Source organism: Mus caroli, chromosome 10 (genome assembly GCF_900094665.2).
Source record: "Mus caroli chromosome 10, CAROLI_EIJ_v1.1, whole genome shotgun sequence".
Lineage (NCBI taxonomy): Eukaryota > Metazoa > Chordata > Mammalia > Rodentia > Muridae > Mus > Mus caroli.
In genome coordinates, this window is record NC_034579.1 from 38,277,353 (window position 1) to 38,290,044 (window position 12,692).

At 45.8% G+C, this 12,692-nt stretch overlaps 1 protein-coding gene across 2 annotated transcripts in view; it reads left to right on the plus strand.

The window, feature by feature from the left end:
* The first annotated feature begins 2,240 nt into the window (after nucleotides 1-2,240).
* The window catches only part of Scml4 (Scm polycomb group protein like 4), a 92,846-nt gene continuing 82,394 nt past the window's right edge, over nucleotides 2,241-12,692 (plus strand). The window contains exon 1 of one of the 2 annotated variants that reach the window (XM_029482269.1): nucleotides 2,241-2,582. The gene's annotated coding sequence lies outside the window, so the exon portion shown is untranslated. The remainder of the gene's footprint in view (nucleotides 2,583-12,692) is intronic. The other variant, XM_021174730.2, reaches the window with a different exon arrangement.

Here is a 12,692-nt window from a genome sequence, read left to right on the forward strand (position 1 = left end):
CCAAGTTGACCCATTGAGTGTCGAAGCAACAACCCAGGCACACCTGGCTCAAGGACAAGCCACACAGACACAGTCTGCATGAAGATGGAGCATGCAGATCAGAGTGAGAGCCCCTCAGGATCTTCCTGGGAAAGAAAAACCAAAGGCCGTTGGAGTAAGAGTCTACCAAAGCCTTTTCTCTTTATAGGGTTTGATTCCTTAAGAAATGTTGATTTTATTTGTTGAAAGAGCCATATTCAATTGAACACTAGTTACCCAAGTTCATCTAAAATGCCCTTCAGTGGAACACTGTGTGAGACTATATGACCTTAGCTGTGGCTGGAACTTGGCGCAGACCACATTTAAACCATCCATCAGGCCCTAGTGCCCTCCTTCTCCCCCAGGGCCTTCCTCTATAGCTGAAGTTGCCCTGAGACTCCCCACATAGCCCAGGCTGGCCCATTTCTTTCTGCCTCAGGCTCCTGAATGATGATATCACAGTTTGTCGCCCACACCTGGCTGGCTTCTAATTTCTTTTCTCCTTCTCATCTTCTTCCTTAGGCTTCTTTCTTCTTTAAATGAACTAAATTATATGGAAGTACAGACACACCCCCTCCAAAACAAAACTTCCAAGACTGTATTTTCCTGAATGAACATCAAAACTCAACAGGTAAATAAAGGATGTGCGTTCCTTCTTTTCCTTGTCTTCATTTTTACTTTCCCCCTTAAGTTTTATAACATATTTATTTCCAAAGGAAAAAACCCTCAATAGTTTAAATACGAGTCCAAAAGGGTTGCTGTAGGTCAGTGGCGAACCATGATGCTGTCTTCAGCGGCTCACCACCTCCCCTGAGGCCTTTTCCCACAAGGAGAGAGCTCTGTCTCTTTCCATCTACGTTCCTTAACAGCGTGAGTCTGCACTTTGTTGTGAACATGTTACTTTTCCATGTCTATATCATGAATTTCAGTCCAAAGCCAGTCCCATAACCCTAATAATTTCTACTTGGGCCAAACTGTCTGTATCTTTCATAAAATAGAAATTTATTGAGAGCTTCTATGGGCCAATCTTGTTTTGCTAATCAGCCTTTTTGATTCCCTTGGATGTCAAATGGGACACATACTACACTGTTGGTACAAATTTTTGACTCTTATGGCACTTGGTAGGAATGGAGACTGCCATCCAAGCTGGGCCAGACCCCGGCCAGCCTGGGAACCACCTTGGGGCAGAGGAGTCAGGGGTGTGGCAGGCAGCAGACATAGGCAGAAAGGACACATGCCACCCAGGGAATTCCTTCTTTCTTAGTAAGGATAATGCTTTGACTTCAAAAAACATCAATTCCCTGAATCTATTTAATTTGAGGGGACAGATTTACTTCACACTACACATACATTCAAATTGTAGGTCCTTTTTAATTTTTCATACTCAGTAAATGGCTGAGCTGTGACCCAGACCTTCCAAATTAGTTTAGTTAATGGTCAGTCCTGGCTACAAGCATGCTGCCTGTCCCTAAAAGCAAACCCGGTAGACAGCCTGTATTTGTAAACCAGGTATCTTATAAGAGACACTTGAGACACATCCCATTTCCCCAGATGAGTCAAGTCAGCAGCAGGAAACCTCGACTCACTTTATAAAAAGAAGGGAGGAGAAGAGGCGCCTTCTCTGGTGTAAACTGGTTTAGTGGACAGGCAGTGGGTATGGAGGAGAGACAGCAGCCCTTCCCCAGTCAGGTCCCAAGAGTGTTTGGGCATGGAGAAACACTTCCAGATGTGCACACACAGATGTGGATTAAACGTAGGATAGGCAGCTTTAGAGCTAACAGGTACAGTCACAGTGTGTCATCAGTATAGGTACACACCTCTGACAACACACAGGCTTTCTGTTGGTATAGCATTGTTCTTTCTTTCTTCTTTTTTTTTCCCCCCCAAAGCCAAACATTAGCCTTGTCAGATCGTAACAGTCTTATAAGCCTGGTGTGGCCCTCACTGCTGCAAGACTGGGACAAAGAGATGATGTTACAGTCTGGTTTCTATGGCAACGGAGGAGGGGGTAATGAAAACTGAAATGCAGGAAACACCCATTCTGACTATTGTGACATAATTCAGTTTCTTACAAGGAAGTAACTATCTAAGAAGCAGAAGTATCATTACCTGGCAGCTGCTGTTCACAAAAAGCTGGGCTGTGTCTGTACAGAGGAAAGAAACACCACACACACACACACACACACACACACACACACACACACACACACACACAGAGTCCTCGCTTTCTGCATGTAAAATGTGTGTGTGTTCTTTAGAAGCCAGCGGTTGGCTGGTTTTCCGGACATGATGTGGTTGAAGCTGTCATCGTAATGGAAATTCACTGCTGTAGCTATGGTAAATCGAGTGTTCTGCCTGTACTGAATGCATTAGTCTAATGAGATGTTTGCAGCGGCGGCGAGCAGGGCTGCTGGCGACTAGCTGTGAGGCAGGCGTAGCACACGGGTGGAAGATAGCTTGTGCCATACTCGCAGTGTGTGTGCAGGAAGTCACCTGTCTTCTAAGCCACCACTCCAGACCTCAGCAAGCAACACCCTGGTCAGGGCTCTGTGACCAAGCTGTAGGTAAGGGAGACGCATGCTGGTGGGTGTGCTGTGGTACATTGTATGGCTCCTTCTCTTTGGGCTGGCAGCACAACAGGTTACCTGCTTTAGTTTATTTGGGAGGGTTTGCATGCCTGCCTCTCTGGCAATGCACGAGTGTCTGGTGCTAAAACTACTGAGCCCGGTGGGTAAACTTCAGATCCTAACATGCAAAATACAATGTTTGATTTTTTTTAACTATATCTCAAAGGGAGATGGAAGGTAAAAACACAGTTTATAACCATTTTTGACATGTATACACTTAACCTCTCTTTAAGTCTGCATGTAAATATGTGCAAATTTTTTTTATTTTTTTAAACATGAATGTGGTTTTTTCCTAATAATAATTTTGTCTTATTTTGTTTTATTAATTTAAAAATTGTAGTATGGATTAGGTTACAAATATTTACCTAAAATTGATTATTAAAATTAGCCGTGATATAAGCACTCATCAAAGTATTTGTTTTCAAGTTGAATTTTATTTACTTATGTTGAATGCTGCAGATGGGATATTTCATGTGTTTTTGTTGGTTGCTGATGTACCAGTCATAGATAAGGATAGTATTAATTGCTTGCAAGTTCCTGCTGTTCGTTTTTTTTTAGGAGGAAATAACTAACAGGTTAGTAGGGAATGTTTGGAGTTTTCCCAAGTTCAAAGACAAAGTCACCTCCTTCCCTCACACAGTCCTATGTGACCCCAACTAGCTTCCACTCATTCTGCCTGCAGCCCCGGGTGTCGTCTACAGGTTGCTCTGCGGATGGACAGGACCAGTGGGTAGGGCTGCTGAGTTAGCAGTTTTCACTCATCATTGAGGCGCTTGAGTCTAGTTATTTTCGACAATAAGCCAGAGGTGGCTTGCTGTGTTGTCTTTCTAGGGTCATGCCATTTCTCAAGAGGGCTAGGACCATCAGCAGCTCTCTGAGAAATGGGGCTTTGTAGCTGGGATGCTTGAAAAGTGACCCAGATGTGGTTGTTGTGTGTGCCATGTTTTTAATTCCTTTCTCAATTAAGGAACATTTTTTTTGGACCGGTAAGAGACATAGATGTCTTTCCCTCCTCAAGACTTTGTTCTCATTAAGAACAAAACAAAACGGAATATCTGGAGAACTTGTAGAAGTACGGAGATGGCTGTAGAGGAGAAGGTGCCTGATTTAGACAGTATTTTATGGAACATTTTGTGTGTGTGTTGCTTGGTAGAAGTGACTCAGTCGATCTGAGTAACAGCTACTGGGTGGTAATTACCTAGAAAACTAGCACTTCGTAGCATCAAAATGCAGCTAAAATGTAAACATTGATGCCCCGTGCAGAGAAGCTGCTTGGTGGCTTTACAGTCTACCTTTAAAATATAGCTGTCAACTACTTTTAAAACATGAATGTGTTTCTCTCTTAACATTGTGTGTGTGTGTGTGTGTGTGTGTGTGTAGAAACCTTCTCCAAATCTGCCTGTCTGACTTGTGTCATAAGAGGAAACACAGATCCAACAAAATCCCAAATCTTAGTTGTTTTACCACATTTAAATGTCTTACCCTTGTCACCAAAATTACTTTCGTTTCCTTAAAAGCTATATATGAGCAATAACGAGACAGGAAGAACGAGCGGGCAAGCTGGGCTTTCATCTGCACAGTTCTTCTGCGGCTGCTGTTCTCTGCTAGACCAACACTAGTTTCACTTTCGGCTTCTGGTTGTGGGGCTGAAGGTTGGAGGTCATAGGCGATCTAGGAAACAAGCCAAACTCAAATGTTGTCACCTCAGCTCCTCCGCTTTGATCTTGCCAACTGAAAAAAAAAAAAAAACCCAAGGACTTTTAATATATTCAATACTGCTTGTGTGTGATAAAAATTTGAACAATACCCTGAAGGACAAAGACAGAAGTTTTAATTTTTTTTTTGACTAAATGGTTGGAAATCATGACCAGATTGCCTTAAACCTTTCATAACATAGTAGTTTTTATTTGTTTCTTTTTAATCTTAATGTTATATCTCAAATGCTTAACTGCAATAAGTTTAAGGAAATATAACAAGGACTGCTCACTGAAGAATAGCTTTTCTGTTGGAAAGCGGGGTGTGGAACACAAAATTCAGAGTGTTTCTTAGGTCTTACCTGCAGTTTTTCTGGAGCCAAGGGCATACCACACACACACACACACACACACACACACGTACACACCCCTTGTGCCGCACACTTTAGAACAAGCAGCTATCTCTGAAAGTTTCAGCCCCTCATGACCTCTGGGTAGCTGGGCTCGGTGCTCCTTAGAGATCAGGATTGTAGCTTCCTCCTGTTTCATATTCTTAGATTTGATTTGAGAATGGATTTGGGATTTTGGGATGAAGACAGATCCCTTCCCCACCAGGGAAGTGTAAAATCGTTTTCCTGTTTCAGGAGTGGTGTTTATGAGAACAGGTGCCTGAGAGCATAGACTTCCTTCTATTGATGGGCAAATTCAGTGTTTCTGAGAAAACTTAAAAAAAAAAAGTTAGTTTGGATATTTTATGTCTTAATCCCAAAGTCTCCCAAGAGACTTTGAGATTTACACGTTTCTCCTTTTAAAACGTTTTTGTGGCTTTCAGAGACAGGTGAGGAGAGTCGGGGGATCCAAATGGTCCCTAGGATGAGGAAAAATCAGGTGGTTTGGTACAAATATAAAGTTACAGAAGCCGCCAGGGTGTCTAGTAAATTACTCTAAATTTTAATTAATGAGACACAAAAGCCATACTACAAGCTTTAAAAATTACCCTTTTATCAATAAGGTGATAATTAACTTTCTCTAGAATTAGCGATTCTCCGAGCCCCGGGCAGTATGCCGCCTGCTAAGTTCGTTGGCATGCTGCCAATTTTTAACAATTGGTCTCTTGGCAAAGCTAGTGATTTTTAATTCAAATATCTATTGTGGCATTTTCAGTTGTGGCTCAAAGACCATTAAGATCACTCAAATCCTGGCGAAATCTCTGAGACCCAGAGTAGCTCGGAATATTTGGGTCGCATTAGAATTAGTTACTTTCTCTTTCTTCGTTTTCCTCCTTTCCCTTCGTTTCTTCCTTTCCCTCGGCAAACCCCAGTCTTCTGGCTGGACGCCATGGTGATGAATTATGGTTTGCGAGCCTATGCACAGCCCCCGGGCTTCATTCATGTTGAGCTTATCTCGGTTTCAGTTCTGGAGAGGTGGTGTGTTCCCCTACATTCCTGCAAGCTTGCGGGTAGACCAGCAGATGCAAAGACTTAGGTGGAGACTTGGGGAGGGGGTGGGAGGTGGGCAGGGGGACGCAGGTCGGAAACCTTTTTCGGTTGCGCCCAGGGTGTTGCAATTTGGCTGATTTACCCATAGTGATGCCTACTGGGTGTAGGAGTCAGCCCTCCACATCTCAGGGGAGCCCCCAGCAATACCGCACGCACCCACGCACGCATGCGCACGCATACGCACACTTTTATTTTGGTCAGGCTGGGATGCTAGTGTGTAGGTTTAGACAGTCAGTTCCCACGGAGACAAAAGTACCTTCAGGCAGGTGAACCTTTTGGAATAGATCAGCTCCCTGCATCCACGGGGAGCTCTTCAGCCACAGCTAAGGAGACAGCACTTTTCACGTTGTGGGGTGGTTACAGCTTGGGTTAATCTGAGAAGAAAGGCATTTATCACCCAGGGGCAGTCCTGAGTTTGTACTAAACTAAAAAAAGGTCATTCCACAGAGTCCTGGTGTCACCCTGAAGCCAGGGGAGGCAGGGCTCTCTGTTGTGCCTCTTCTTCTCCCTGGCTGCTGCAGTGTCACAGGAATCTGGTGCTGCAAACCTACGGCTACCTCTCAACTCCGCAGTTCCTCGGCCGCCATCTTTCAGAAAGTTTCCCTTATGAAGTACGTGAGTGAGGGTAATGTTTTGGCCGCTACATTTATAGATGAGGTAACTGGACTCTGTTGCGCTGTTGTGAGTTTTGGGAATCTGTGCATTCCTACTGCCAGAGGCAGAGAGAACGAGGACCAGCCTCGCTTTCTGCAGAAGTCACAACAGGGAGGCATGCAGCTGGCTATAAGTGAGAACACCAACATGCCAGGACAAGAGGCCTCAGTGTGCTCTGAGAGGTGGCAGTGCTGGCTGCCCCGACCCCTGACGGTGACTCAGCTTTTGAGAACTGAATATTTGGTGACAAAGCCTTTTCCCTTTCTCTCTCCCCGTGTTGATTGTTTTATGGTAGAGATCTCATTGGTTCAAAACAGATGGACATGGCTTGAAAGTCGTAAAGAAATTTTGTGAAGGCACTGATACAAGTGAGGCAGAGCAAATAATTATCCAAATAGGGTCCAAGGGAAGGGAAGAGAGGGGCACTATGGGTAAGTGACAAAGGGTGCTGGGAAAGATCCCCAGGGAAGGGGTCTAGAAAATGTTCGGCTGGAGAGAAATGGCCTATGGCTCTCAGCCGACAGAGTATAGATAGGAGGGAGGCTTCTCATTCTCCTTCCTCTTTTACTTACGTGCCATCCCAGGACATGGTGTCTATAATGAGAAAACCAGGACTAAACACACGATGTGCGTTTCCCTACTATCCAGAGCCACGCCCTTGGTCCATCCCCCAGCCACGTGTGTTCTCTGAGAGGCTGTATCTGATGCTCTGCCATGGCACTGCCCCTAAGCCAGCCTGGGGGTGGCCTCAGGATTTGAATCCTGTTTTGCCTGGCAGCCAATGCCTCTGTGGGCAAGACAAGGAAGAAATAGAGAAGAGATGCATGGTGGAAGTCAGCGGCAGGGATTCATGCTTTTGATTTTTGGAAATGAGATTAGAAGTTTGTGCAACGGAAGTATCCCTTCGGACCTAACTATCTTTGGGTTACTACCATATTGGATGTGAGACTTGTTCTTTGTGTGTTTAGGTATGTGCAAGTGCATACATGCATGTGTGTGTTTGTGTTTCAGGTGTCTTTCTCAATAGCTGTCTTGCTGTGTGAGACAGGGTCTCTCATGAACCTGGGTCTTGCTGATTGTCCAGACTGGCTGGCCAGTGGCTCCCAGAAGTCTCTCGGCTCTGCTTCCCCAGTGCTGGAATTCAGGGCTTATGTCACCATACCTGGCTTACTATGTGTGTGCAGGGTATCCAAACTTGGTTCTCAGGCTTGCTCAGTCAGTTCATCGACTTGGCTTTCCTGGAAAGAGGCTGCCTTCTTAACCCAACTGCTCTTTGGACTCCTCTCTTCCTGGTTGGGAACTTGTGTGTGTTGGTTTAATAGAAGCAAATGAAGATAAATTCTCTTGAGAAAGGAGAGTGAGGAATTAAGTTGGGCTGTGATGCGTAGAGAGCATGGCTGCTGGTGACAGTGACAGTGCACATGGAAGGCCCTTCCCTTCCTTGCCTTCCATCTGAGGTGGAAGTCATTTGCCACAAGTCCAGTAAAGGGTAAAACAACTGGACATGCTGTGAGAGCCAAGTGAGTAAAAGGTACATTCAGGAAGGTCTGCTTCAAGTGTGTGTGTGTGTGTGTGTGTGTGTACCTGTGCATGTGTATGTGCACCTGTGCATGAGTGTATGTGTGAATGTGTATGCATGTGTGTGAATATGTGTGCATGTATATATATGTGTGCTCACATGTATGTGAGTATGTGTATACCTGTGTGTGAGTGTGTGTATACCTGTGTGTATGTATGTGAGTGCATGTATGTGCATGTGAGAGTGTTTGTGGATGAGTAAGTATGTGTGGTATATATTGTATTATATGCCCTGCATGTTATGGTTAGTGTGGGTGTTGCCAAGTGTGCACGAAGGTACACATACTCTTATGTGTGTGTGAGTGTGTGTGCATGTGTGTATGTGCATGTAAGAGTGTTTGTGGGTAAATGTGTATACCTGTGTGTATGTTTGTGTGTGTATATATTGCGGCCTCTCTCAGTACTGCTGAGCCCTGTGGGCCTCGACCCTCTTCACTGTTGTTACTTCCTCCCTAAACATCTGACTGAGAGCACTTGCTGCTCTTGCTGAGGACTTGGGTTTGCTTCTCAGTGACCACATGGGCGTTCACATCTGCGCATCATTCCAGTTCCACCTGATCTGGTGCCCTCCTCCGGCCTCCTCAGAAGCCAGGCATGCCTATGATCTACGTAGACATACAGTCAGGCAAAACACTAAACATAGAAAAGAAAACATTTTAACTCTTTAAAAAAAATAAAAATCTCAGTTGATTCAAATGGTGATGTCTGCCAGCATCCAAGAACAGCTCAGGGGAGCCTGAGAAGCCCACAGAGGCTTTTTAGGGGAGGGCTGCAGAGAAGATGAGAAGGAACCTGCAGAGCCCGCAGTATCCCTGGAATAACATTTAAAAGGCAGCTCTTATGGGATACTTTCTAAAAGTGGTTTCATGGAACTGGAAAAAAAAAAGAGGGAAGGAGAGTGTGGGACCGCACTGTGCAGGGGACGTCAATGGTCAAGCCCAGGGAGCCAACAGGGCAGCAACAGGACATCCAAATTGAGTCTCAACTCTATTTGTGGTACTTCAGAAACCTTTACCCAACGCTTCTACCCTGCAGAATGTCACATAGCCTTAGTTAGATTACAGGTTCAACTTCCTTTCTCCTGATAAGAACCTGTTTAGCTACCACCTGAGACTCCTGAAAAGCTTCCCCATGCTAATGAGGCATTTCTGCACCGTAAGCCTTCAGCCAATGAATGACCTCTGCCCATCCTGGGTGTTCCTATCCCCAGTCCCCCCAATTATATAAGTCTTGAATCACCCCAAGTAAAGTTGATCTGCCTCCCTGCAGCTGGTCCTGGTGTGTCTTCTTCACAGGGTTTCCCAACCCCCATCATGGTTAACAATCACAGAGGGTGGGGATAACCGTAGTGAGAGATAACACCATGTGGGTGCCTGGAACTGAACCTGGATCTTCTGCAAGAGCAAAATGTGCTGCTGACTGCTGAGCCATCTCTCCAGGCCACCTTCTTTTCTTTTAAAGGCACCAGTTCTATTGGTTTAGGGCCCCACCCTTACGACCTCATTAACCCTTACTTGATTCTGTAAGAGAGCCCCCTCCAAATATGGTCCCGCTGCCAGTTAGGGCTTCAGCACAGGAAAGGAACACACATCAGCCGTGGCAGTGCTTACCTGAGTCTGGCTTGTTTTTATCCACATCCCTGTGAATGCCATGGTAATCGTGCCTCCTAGTGGCCTCTCCACTGAGCAGATGCCTACATTTCCTGGACATTTAAGCTTGTCTTGTTCCTGCTGTACTTGCTCCAGACATGCATGGGGTCCACAGAAGTTCCAGCTCTCCCCTGCAGCAGAAAAGGTGGCCTTCAAGTCCCCAAATCTCACTCCAGAGCTCACACTTGCCAAGTTAGGTTCAATGTCCTATCTGTTAGTGGAACAGGAGATCCCTTCCCAGAGGTCAGGATCCATCCTAAGATGCTTCAAATGCCAATTGGAGGGGAGTCTTGATGGTAAGAGGTCCAGGTAAGTGGAAATTATGAGTCACACTTTCAGACCAGGTTTTCTCCTCTTTATTTCTGTTCTGCTGGCTAGCCTCCCAGTGAGATTGCCTGAGTCTGAGATCCCTTGAATTCAACATCTCTATGTGGCATCACTGCTGGTGCCAGGGTCAGAACTGAAGTCCTGCATTCCCGAATCCTATGCCAAAACAGCTGTCAATGGGGGCCAGTTAATTTGAGGACATCTTAATTTGATGGTGAACAAGGTGGTGTCACTTGTGTAGCAGGCAATGTACGGAGAGCTATAGGAAGAAGACTGAGTGTAAGTAACCTTGGTTTTGGGTTCTTACTGATGGTGACAACCCCCAAGCCCCTGCCTGAGCCTCCAGGACAGTCAAGTGCCAGGCAGATGTCTGCCTCTGACCTGAGGAGAAACCCTGGCTAGCCACCCCTTCCACACCTTCCCTGGGAGCATTAGAGAGAGGCCACTATATTTTCTGGATGCATCAGTAGATCTGCAGACATGGGGAGGGAGGGGTCATTGGAAGCAGTTATGAGCCCGAAGACCCCTTGACTGGCCCCTCCCTGAGCTGGAGTATCAACTGTGCTAAAGGACATTCTTGCTTGCTTGTTGCACGGAAAACCTAACCTTAAAGCCATTCCAATCCCCTTGCTCCCACACCTCTTCCTCCTCTGCTCTGTCCTCATGAAAACTATCATGGCCTCCCTCCTCAACTACCTGAGATAACAGTTGTGAATTCCCAACTTTCCTCACCCCTTGACTTCAAGTCTGAAAACAAGACCTTACGGATGCTACTTGTAAGAGAGTTTCCTGCTTCCTCTGACCCCACCTGTTCCCCATTGCCCTTGCGCAGGCTCTATGGCACCCTCAGGAGACCACAGCTTGGCACCTTTACATCTGATACCTTCTTTAGCCAGTTTTGCACACTGCACTGATGATACCATCATAAGACACAAGATCTGGTTATCTTAGTCTGTTGGCGTATGGTAACAAAAGACCTTAAATTAGATAACATAGATAACAAGAGGTTTGTTTCTCACAGATCTGGAGTTGGGCAATCTAAGGTTAGAGTGGGAGTGATGTCAGTGGAGGACAACCTTGTATTTCCAAGATGGTGTCATGTCTTGTCCTTCAGACAAGACACAACATCATCGTGTAAGAAGGGAGAGAAGAGGCAGGGAGTGAGTGGTTCTTAAATCTTGAGTCTTTTTATGGGGTGGCTAATTCCATTCATGGGAAGAGAGCCTTCGTGGCTTAATTACTCCCCAAGGGCCACACATTTCAATATGGTGGCAATGGAGGTCTAATTTCAACATGAATTTTGTAAATCATACTGTCTTGGTCACTCAACATGTTTCCCCTCCACATTTATGTGTGTGTGTGTGTTTGGGTATGTATATGGAATGGTTGTGTGTGTGTGTTTAGGTATGTATATGGAATGGTTGTGTGTGTGTGTGTGTGTGTGTGTGTGTGTGTAAGTCCGAGGACAGCCTTCTGGAGTCAGTTTGCTCTTCTCTTCATGTGGGTCTCAGGAATTGAATTCAGGTCATCAGGTTTAGCGCAAGCTTCTCTACTCGCTAAGCCATGTCACCGGCCAACTCACCTGCTCACAGCCCCAGATCCCATTACTTACACTTGGTTGCCAAATACTCTTCTGTGTCTTCAACTATGTCATCACAGTATCTAAGTCTACTGCTTATAATTACCTAATTATAGATGATGCTTGGGTACATGCATGTGTAGTGATGGGGTGCTGTCTACCACTGTGTTAATGCAGTCACTCATTGTGGATATTATAAAGCACATGGGACAGAACAAATGAAGAAGAGCTGCTGAGCCTTTGCCCACCCTCCTCCCCCTCCTCCCCATCCCTCCTCCTCCACCCTACCTTCCTTCCCCCCTCCCCACCCTCCCTCTTCCTCCTTCCCACAAGACTGTCACCTTCCACGTTGTCTTTCTGTGCCCTGACATTCTCTTGTGTCACACCTTCATGCGATGACATTCTGTGTAAGACACAGACAGACAGACGGATGGACAGACAGGAGGAGGATGGGGAGTAATGGAGACTTAATTCCGACTATCATGCACTAATTAAGCTAAAGCAGTTTGGGATGTGATGGGTGAATAACGTTGGTGCTTATTTCCGCCTTGGACTGTAACTAGTTCTCAGAAGTGCTGTAAGTGGTTGAATTCTAGTAAACAGAAAATAGCGCTGCTCTCTGAATTCAAGCAGGAGCAAGAACCTAGACATTTTACAGTAGCAGGAATGGAGGATAGCCGTAGCTGGAGGGAGCCTGTCCCCATCTCGGGCAGCATTGCCAAGGCCTGTGCCCAGGAGAGCTGCGAGCCCAGACTGCACACCAAGTTTGGGAGCCACAAAGACACGGCCAAGCATCTCTCCTTGCCCAGCCCGCGGGGAGAGTGCTTAACTTGCTTTTTAGATAGTCTCGCCAGTGTCTGAATTGGGCTAATAAATATGACAACAAGAACGAAATGGGACAGGAAAGGCTGAGGCAGCGTTTCGCTAATCTGTGCGGAGTATTAGCCAAGGCATCATGAGCCCTCAGCAATGAAATGGCGCTTCGGCTTCAGGCATTTTAATTAGAAGCCCTGGGAATATCCAAGCTGTGGTCCTGAAGGAAGGCCTAGGCCTTGTAAGTGGACCCA